The following is a 10,080-nucleotide window of genomic DNA, read 5'->3' as shown; positions in this document are numbered from 1 at the left end:
TTCCCAGACTTTGTCAGACTTCTTTATTCTCAGAATTTCTTTGTCTTTCTTCACACAGAATGCACACAGAAACACAGTGACAATGCTGACAAGTCCACTCAGTTCAGGTTTACTTCCCTTTTTCCTGTAACGTAATAAAAATGCTAACAACAATAACAAAGATGTTCCAGCCCACTAGTTTCACAAGAAATTCAACAAATATCTGTATATCAAATATATGGCTGGTGTGTACAAAATAAAAAGTGAGCAATACACTTTTAAAGTATAGTCATAGTCTTTTCCTAACTTTGAAAAGACTTCTGCTATAGCTTAAGTGGTTGAAGAAGGCCTTTTTTTTTTTTGGTGCAGCAATATGAAACAGCTGTCTAGACAGATGGGAAAAGATAGGAGACTGAGATCCAAACCTGCTATTCAAATACTCTCAGGATCTGCACACCTTCAAATCCATACATGAAAATCCCCGTATGTCTACTGACCCTAACCTAAACACTCACACCAAAGAAGCTGGTATGCAAAATGAAAACTGATGGCTACAGCCTATCTGTGTTTAATGATCTTTATTATAGTTTTGAGAATCTAAAACTGACATTTTTGCTTTTCAGGAGACCCTTCTGAAGCTTTGAATGAGGACAGCACCTCTGCTCAGGAATACTGCTCTTATGCACATTTACCTTCAGGAAAAAAGAAAAATAATAATTAAAAAAACCCTCAACAACACATTTGATATAGTTTCCTAAAGAGGGATGGATTTCAGAAGACTCTCAGGAGTTTTTATCTAGCAGATGCAATGTCTGAATGAGTGTGTCATTTAACTTGTCTGTCATGCCAGGGAATGTGTAAAACAGACAACATTATTTCTTTAACCACCACCCAAGATCATTCTGTCTTTTGATAAAAAACAATAGCTGAATTCTCTTTCTCCTCATCTGTGTCCAAAATGATTGGATGTAGTTAATCTCGCAAGGCTGGCAGTGAGAACACTGGACAGCTGTAACCTTCCCATTAGCACTGAGGAAGCTGGGCCCTAAAGCAGAATAGCCAGCATATAAACTAAAGGAACTTTATTTGATTGTAGTAGTTAGAAACAGGAAGGGCTGATTATAGATTAGAAAATCCAACCCTATGCTAATGTATGATATAGTCACCAGACAGAGGTTGTAGCAGATAAAAAAATAAGTACCTGAGGTACTCTAAAATATATTTAACACAGGAAGAGTATCTCCTGTAAAATGAACTAAAATGCAGAGAGGAAGATGAACAATGGTTGTTTTGACAACCTGTACCTTAATCCTTATTTTAAGGATTATTCAATGATTTACCCAACACAGGTGTGTATGCAAATCACCTATGGGGCTTCTGTGTGTGCTTTTCACTATGTAAGTATTGTCAAATATGATATTCTGGCCTTTATTTTGTGCTTCTGTGTTGTTTCTGTGACTGGAACAGTGGGAGGGATGACCCAGCGTCTCACTGTAATCATCACTTTTCCAGGAAAATGGCTCCCTGCAAATCAGAAGTATTCACGCCACCTCAGGTGCTTTCCCACGAAATCCTTCAGATGGCAGGCTTAAAGTAAGCCCTTAAAGGGATCAGATTGTGCTCCTGGGGAGTAGTTGCTTTTATGTTCTCTTCTTTCTCTGAGGAAAGAATCAGCAAAACATCTGCTGTAGGATATGAGGTAGTTAGAAAAAGAGGCTTTTGATAGGCCTAAAGAAGAACGAGGGAGAAGATGAATCCTAGAAAATGGATAAGCAGTATTAACATGCTGCTTGAATGTAGTTTTGTAAACTACCAAAGGTACTTCTGTCATATCTACCATTATTACATACAAAAACATAATAAAATTTAGCTTACTGTAAAGCAAAAAAGTAAAAATTCTAGGATTTACAGTAGTCTGAGAAACATTAGATCTTCCTTATGTAATTCCTGAGAGGTCAGAATAAACAGAGCATGCTATAGAATAATCATAGAATCATAGAATCACAGAATCATAGAATGCTTTGGGTTGGAAGGGACCTTTAGAGGTCATCTAGCCCAACCCCCTGCAGTGAGCAGGGACAGCTTTAACCAGATCAGGTTGCTCAGAGCCCCGTCCAACCTCACCTTGAATGTTGCCAGGGATGGGGCCTCCACCACCTCTCTGGGCAACCTGTTCCAGTGCTTCACCACCCTCATTGTAAAAAATTTCTTTTTTCTGTCTAGTCTAAATCTATTCTTCTTTAGTTTAAATCCATTATTCCTTGTCCTGTCACAATAGGCTTTGCTAAAAAGATTGTCCCCATCCTTCCTGTAGGCCCCGTAGGCCCCCTTTAAGTACTGAAAGGCCACAATAAGGTCTCCTCGCAGCCTTCTCTTCTCCAGGCTGAACAATCCCAACTCCCTCAGCCTGGCCTCATAGGAGAGGTGCTCCAGCCCTCGGATCATTTTGGTGGCCCTCTTCTGGACCCGCTCCAGCAGGTCCATGTCCTTCTTGTGCTGAGGGCCCCAGAGCTGGACGCAGTGCTCCAGGTGAGGTCTCACCAGCATGTGATCACATAATTGAAGGCAGTATTGTAATAGGTATATACAAATGCAGTGCAACACTACTGGTATCTTTTCCTGCACTATAAAGCTTGTCTTCTAGGCTCAATGGTGTGTAGCAGCTTACACTAAGCAGTCCTATCTTCACACATTTCAGTTTTATAACTTGTAGAACTTAGGATAACCCTCAAACTGTCAGCTGTAAGACACCTCAGCTATGGAGCAACTTTGCAACTGTGATGTAGTTTTGTGCATGTTTTTGTCTCCTGAGAAAAAGTGCCAAGAGGCCTAATAGGGTAGGCAAAAAAAATTAATTCCCATGCAGCATACCTACTTCATCATATATGTTTAAATAATGTCTGGAAAAAAAATGCTAAAAGAACGTTATTTAGGATGTTAAAAGCAGCTGTTGAAATGTAGCTCTCACAGATTATGAAAGTGACACTTCAGCTCTGCAGCAAGTTCTGGGTTCCACAATTACCTACTGCTACTGATGTTTGGTTGCTTACCCTTAGAAGTTCCAGGAAAAAATACACGAGAAAGAGAATTATATCAAGGCTTTTTCAAAAGTTTTGTGACAGTAGTCACTGACGTCTGGGACTGTTTCCAGTAACAACTGCCCTGAGGAAACAGCACAATCAGCAGCTATGAAGTCCAAAAATTAGAAATTAGTTTGGCATAGAAATCAGTAATTTTGGGGAAAGGAGCCAAATGAAGAGCACTTTATGCATCTGGCATCTGGTGAATAGCTGCTCTGTATGGCATGGAATGACATTGTGGGCAAAGATTTGAAACAAACTGGAAACAAGTGGCTTAAAACCAAGCCTTCTGGGGACTGAGAAAGATTCTGTGTTGATAGCAATATGGAAAAGTTAAAATATGAGGCTCCTGGGGAAAGGGTGAACCACAAAAGAAGCATTGCTAGGAATATCACTGAACAGAACTAACTATAATTTTTCAAAGCTGCAGTGTGCAGATAAGCTAAAAACACATCTCTTTTAGTAAAGACAACAACTTAGATTATTAATACATTATTAATTACATGACAAATAGAAAAAAGTTATTTTTAATTTGCTAGAAATATGGATGTTAACCTGTCAGTTCTTAAAATGAGCTATTTTCAGTGCGAGTGAGAAACGTGGAACTGTGATCTACAATATTAAATGGACTCTGAATCACAATTTAATATAGGGCTTTGTCAGGTGTTAGGTGAAAGAAGGCTGTGAATAAACTAATGTTCTTTAAGCCCTAATGGGATTAAGGCAGCAACATGATGCAATTTGATTAATCTTTCCAATAAGAAGTTGAATGCATTTGGTTTTCACTGCCATAAAAAAAATCACTCTTTTCTAAGTGTTTTTTATTTTGATGGAGTATCCAATATAACATGATGTGGATCAGCTTAAAGGCAGTTGTGTTTGATTATTTTCCTCTCTTTGTTTATTATGTTCCTACTGTTATTTTAAACAAAAGGATCTCTTCAATGCAGAGAACAGATTCAAAAGCTGTAATTTACAAACTCTAGACATGTGCGAATCTAAATGTATACAGATACAAAAGAAGTCTTGAGCCAAATCTGAGCATGATGAGTAAATTATTCTAAGAACCATTACTTAAGTATGATCAGCAATGCCAGACTGCAAGGAACAAATTGTAAATTGAAAACATGACCTTATATTTCCCCTAATTGCAGGCACTGAAAATTTACAGAGCCTGACCTGCTATTAATTGTGAGCTCCTAAATCTCTGTTAGAGAACCTTCAACCTGGGGCACCAGACTAGGTCCATGATTACCTTTTGTAAATCCTGTGGCCACATTGGTTTTGGGTTTCTTCCCCCACCACACTGTACAGAGTGATGCACATGTAACTATGGCCTACCAAATGAGTCTGCAAGGCTCCTTTGGCCTTTAGCAAGAGCAATTTCTCTACCCTCTTGCCTTCCAGTTCTTTCTTCAGCTTAGCCTCTGATTTTAGCTTTAGCCTTTTAACCAAATGATCACTCATGTTTTCTTTGTCTGGTCAGCTTCTCATGGAAAGGTCTACTACATTCAGCAGCAGCCACTGAACATTAGCACATTAACATTCTCCCGCATGTTTGTACTGAATAGGTGTTAACGTTCATCTCAGAAGTCCACCTCTCTGACAAAAAGACACGGTGGTATTTCTATTCTGTCAGACTACAGGTCGGTGGCTTCACATATACAAGAAACATAAAAATCAAAACAAAAGGCAAGTGTGGGGAGACAGTCTTCTTCAGCCAATTCTCCAAATCCACAGCTTCTGTAGAGGTTGAAGGGTCTCCAAGGTGTGCTTGAAATGTAAACATTTACTAGTGGCAAAGATAGAATTAATTTCGCCTTGGGACACTGCCATGTAAGAGCCAGGTCAAAGGATTCAGAGAGCAGAGCTTTTTGCTACTTTCATGTTGTCAGATTTAGCTTGCGCCAACAGCCACTGTGGTCCCCAGTGAAAGTTAAGAGGCTGTTTACACCTCAGAAAGACAAGAAACTACCCTTAGCTGATGTTTGAGATGTTTCCTGCAGCCCGAATCCTTCATAGTCCAGAAACCTGGTCTATCTCCCCTAGCACCCAGGCAGGCTCCCTCTGCTGGGGACTTCATCGGCTTCATGAGGGAGAAGTTCAGACCTCGCTTCGTCAACCAGAAGCCTACCTCAGTATTGACAGAATTCTTCCCTCATCTCTTGACAGAGCCAGGGATCAGGAATAGCTCCCATTACTCCCAGTTCAGCCAGATTTGGGAAGAAAGAGCAGCATTTGTTTCTAAAATTTACTTATTTAAAGCTATTTTTAAAAAAAAATGTGCTGCCAGTGTTCGCGGGGTGGGGGGGACAGGGTGGCTATTATTGTTAATTTAAAATTTATACTTGAGTGGGTGTATAGTGAGCAGAAAACATTAGTCTTTTAAGGCAGATTTTCATTCAGTGCTGCCATGTTGACACAGGTCTGCTATACCGCAAAAAAGTATTTTGTTTTGGTCTTGGCATTTCAATTGGGCATTCCTGGTAGGCTCTAAAACATCTCTAAAAGGGTGGCTGACACCACCCACCCTCTCCTTTTCCTTTTATGCAACCCCTGCCATTGCGCTGTATGCATTTGCCTGGATATATTTCAGACCAAAGCAGCCTAGTAATGCTTTAAGGCTTACTCTCCTGATCCATTTATCTATCTAATTTAGACAGGGCTTGTACCCTTACCATTTTTGGCAGAGTTAAATACGCTGGCATATCAGCTCAGAAGAGAAAATTTCTGCCATTTCTTGACTTTTATACCACAGAGATGTTAAACCACTTGATAGACAAGACGTTACTATATTTGTTAATCAGATAAAATGACGGAAATCCAACCACGACTGAAAAATCATGTTTTCATTCTAATACCAAGTTCTCACTGATACAGCCAAATAGAGAAATATAGATCTGAAACCACACCCGTTGCTCCTGAAGCTGACAAAATCTTCAGTGCAATTTCTCCTCGCACTATATCTTTCTGTACTCTTGTGGCTTTTTAAATCCATAGGCTCACACACCCACACAGAGGCAACTAAATGAATCATTTTCCTCCATGACTTCCCCCATGTCTACCAAAAAAAAAAAAGCTATTAAAATTAAAAAACCAGACTGTTAGCAGTCAAATGTATAAAAATGAGAGACAATCAAGGAAACATGACTTCTCAAAATGTCACCAATGCCGTAAGTTCCATAAAGGGCTTTGAATGAGGTCACAGTTGCATGTAGAGACAGTGTATGTTATGCTGATCAGACTGCCAGTTCCTTATCCAAGGGAGGCTCCCTCTTAAGAGCATCTGATCATTTCCATACAAGAGCAATCCCATTGAGGTAACAGGCATATATGATTGTAAAGTTTAGCTCAGCCTATTAAAATGTAAGAGAACAGGGAAACACCCATTTCACTCTATGACTGCTTTCTTCAAGCATCTTTAACTAAAAGCATTCTTTTAGTGCTGGCTATTATCAAGAAAACATATATGATACTTCTGCAAACTGGGCAAAAGTGAGCTCCGTTTCAAACTGTAAGGAAGGAAGAAATAAATCCAAAGAAAAATAGTTAGAGAAAATCATGACACAACACCACTGGGGAAAGGAGTAAGCAATGATGAAATAATCTTTCTTAGGATCATAGCTGAATACACCAGTCTTTGAATACCACGCTGCTTACCAAACATAATACATATTTCTGCTTTTCAGTAGTAGGAAGCAGCCAAAGAAAAACATCAGTCTGGGAGGAGATAAGACATCTGTTACGTTAAATACTTAGCTGTGGGAATACATTTCACATGTTTTAAAGAACCAGCCAGGATATATGAGCACATACTTTATTTCCCATATTCTCTAAAATCTAGAATGAAGTTTGCAGTTTAATTTTAATTAAGAAATGAAGTTGAGCTTTCCTGTGGACAAGTGAGCATATTATGTGTTACCCCATGTGTAACATTGATTTTAAAAACTTATTTAAATATGAGTAAAGGGCTATTTTCAGCCACTTTATTTTTCTCTCTTTTCTTGTGAAAGAAGTGTAACTTTTTCCTGTGTTGTAAAACTTTAACATGATATTGGGGAAGAATTTCTTTTCAATTGTATTTTAGATGCTATGTGGAGTGGGGAGAGCATGTGCATCTGAGGTTTAGGAGGTGTGTGAAGAGGAGCTGTGAAATTTCTGTTAAATTTTCATTTCTGTTAAAGGAGTGAGGCTGAAGAAACAGGAAAAAGAGAAGGCTAAGTACCAAATTACATATATACATTGGCTGGATGAGTACTTAGTTACCTAGAGTGAAGTCTGTTGCAGACATTGCAGCATTATCCCTCTGTTCTTGACAAGTGCAGTGGAGTTGCTTGGGATAACTAACAAAGCAGATTAAATGCTAGCCTTAGTGACTGCTGAGGAATACTTATACACAGGGAAATTTGGAACTGTGCTAGGAGCTAGCACACTATGTATTTTCTTCTGAGAATTCACCTGGGCTAGATCATGTGAAGAATTTGAAGGGGGGCACTTATATACAAGGATGGATTTCAGAGAGATTTGACTGTGTTGTTTAAACTTAGAAAATGCATAGACAGAGCAGAAGGGTTGATTTATACAGTACTGACTGATACTGACTGGGACTACTACAATCTCCTGTAAATAGCTCATCTTGTTACTGTCTTTGCTCAAGGCTGCAGAGAGGTATTTTGCCCTTAGAGATGGTTAGGAAATGGTTAAGCATCTGCCAGCTGGTTTTCTAAAGAAGAATTTGTGGCAGGAAGATAATAGTCTTTAAATACAAATTCTCGCTTTTCCCTTGTCTTTCACTTTCACTATGCAAGAAGCACATTTCTTCTTTGTTCTATGCCTTTTGATTAAATAAGTAAACTAAATAGCTTAATAGCTATTTAACAACTTAAACAGCTACAGCCAATAAAGATATATAATACCAGAAAACTCTGACAGATTTTTGTAGACTATAACCACTTAAGAGAAGCAAACCTCTCCCTCCCCTCATTACCAGCCTACGTACGTGGTGCTTTCCCTAATGCAGTTAAACATATCATCAAAACCACAACACTCAGGTTTCACTGGAACAAATTGTAATCTTAAAGCAATTCAGTATGCTTTCTACCCTCCCATGTGCCTGGTCCCAGGCAATTCGTTTATATCTGTGCCATTAAAATAAAGTGTCAGTAATTTAGAGGAAGCAATATATGTCCCCAAAGACTGTATTTGTATGTAGAAGAAGAAATCTATCAGTAAGAAGTATTATAGTCATGCTGGTGTTCTGTAATGAGTTTCTAGTTTTCTCTTTGCCAGAGTAACAACTCTCTTCAGCATCACTGCAATCAGGATTTCTAGCAGGATAAGTGCACTCCAGCAGTACCTCTTGACCATGGTGAAAGCTGGAGGCTCATCTTTCTCTGTAAAACAGGTGTTACACGGAAAGAAGCAGTACAAGTTCCTATGTGGCGCTTGCACTTTTTGTAGATGAAAAGATAGCTCATTCTTCCCTGTTTGTCCACATTTGCCTGCTGACATGACAGCTAAGAAGCACATTGGAGGGGTAGGTTTATCTCTAGGTCTGTCAGTGATGTACTGCACTGCTTATGCACTGGAAACAGGAATGAAATGTAACCTATTCTTATGTGATAACAATTGTCAGGCAAATTTTTTCTGGTAACTCAAAAATAGGAGTGAAGTAGAGAATAAAAATGTTTTGAAGCTATTTCTGATTCATCCAGAAGTCTGGCAAATACTGTGACAAAAAAAAAAAAAAGCCACAAGTTTTGTCTTTTTAAAATTCTTCCTCACAAAAAATGCTAGACAACAGTGTGTTAATAATTTCATTACCCGTGTTTGCATTAATACAAACACTTTGAAGTTCCTGTAGATACACAAATATACAGTAATCCAATTAAGTCAGCCTGAATTTCAAAATCCTCACAAGTTTGCCTGTCCATCTCAAATAGTAGGGTTTTTTTAATGTGAAAATTCTCACACCAAAACTTTGTGGAATTCCAGTTCTCTTCCATGTTACAATACACAATGACAGCATTGTCTCAGCCACAGAGGGTTTCCAGGAAGCCCGTCAGTATCCCCCACTCTGTACTGAGAACAGTAACACCATTTCTCCAGGAAGATAGTGTTGAACTGCAGTACTAATTCTACTGGTTGCAAAGGAAACAATTCATTTTTATGTACGTACAGAGCGAGGAACAGCTGTTTCTGTCTCTCTCCAGGTGGATGGGTACACTTCCAGGCAATCTGCAGGTGGTCCTGTGCTTCTCACTCAGGATGCTGGTGCAGGCCTGGGCTGCTTTGAGATTGGAAAGATGAGGTGGGGCTCCAATTTGGTGAGAAAGAGGTTGCATTTCTTGTCTAAGAGAATTGCCCAAGCCATCAAGTATTAAGGAGGATAAGGTGGCTACTTGGTAGACATCATGGAACATGTAGCAGAAAGGTTGGTGATCTTCTACTCCTGTTTTCCTCAGCTGAGAAAGAGGGCAGAGAAGCATAGGGATGCAGAAGCGTGGATTTCTGGTCTAGACATATGAACTCTCTTTGGAAGCTTGGGAGATGCCACCAGCAATAGGTAGCTCCTGTCAATGCGTACTCATGTTGTAACATGTTAGACAGTTCCCATTACAGCCTAATAAACTGCAACTGAATAGGAAAAACTCTGCTCTTAGGACTTAAAGCTGGATTTCCAGTTGAACAAGTGTTTCTTGGTATTGTAAGGAACCTTTACTCTATGTAATAGAAATGATTATATTTTATGGAATAATAATTTTGATTATATCGGACTGAAAGCTGGATTTCCAGTTGAACAAGTGTTTCTTGGTATTGTAAGGAGCCTTTGCTCTATGTAATAGAAATGATTATATTTTATGGAATAATAATTTTGATTATATCATTTGAAGTGATATAAATAGTCTGTTCTGCAACAAGTGTAATGTATCCATCTACAACCTGGAAATTATGCAAATCATACATGTGCAAATATCACGTGAAATCTTTCTTTCTAAACAGAAAAAATTTTTGATCACAC

The sequence above is a fragment of the Pelecanus crispus genome, chromosome 2 (genome assembly GCF_030463565.1).
Source record: "Pelecanus crispus isolate bPelCri1 chromosome 2, bPelCri1.pri, whole genome shotgun sequence".
Classification (NCBI taxonomy): Eukaryota; Metazoa; Chordata; class Aves; order Pelecaniformes; family Pelecanidae; genus Pelecanus; species Pelecanus crispus.
Note: the sequence above shows the minus strand (reverse complement) of the source record.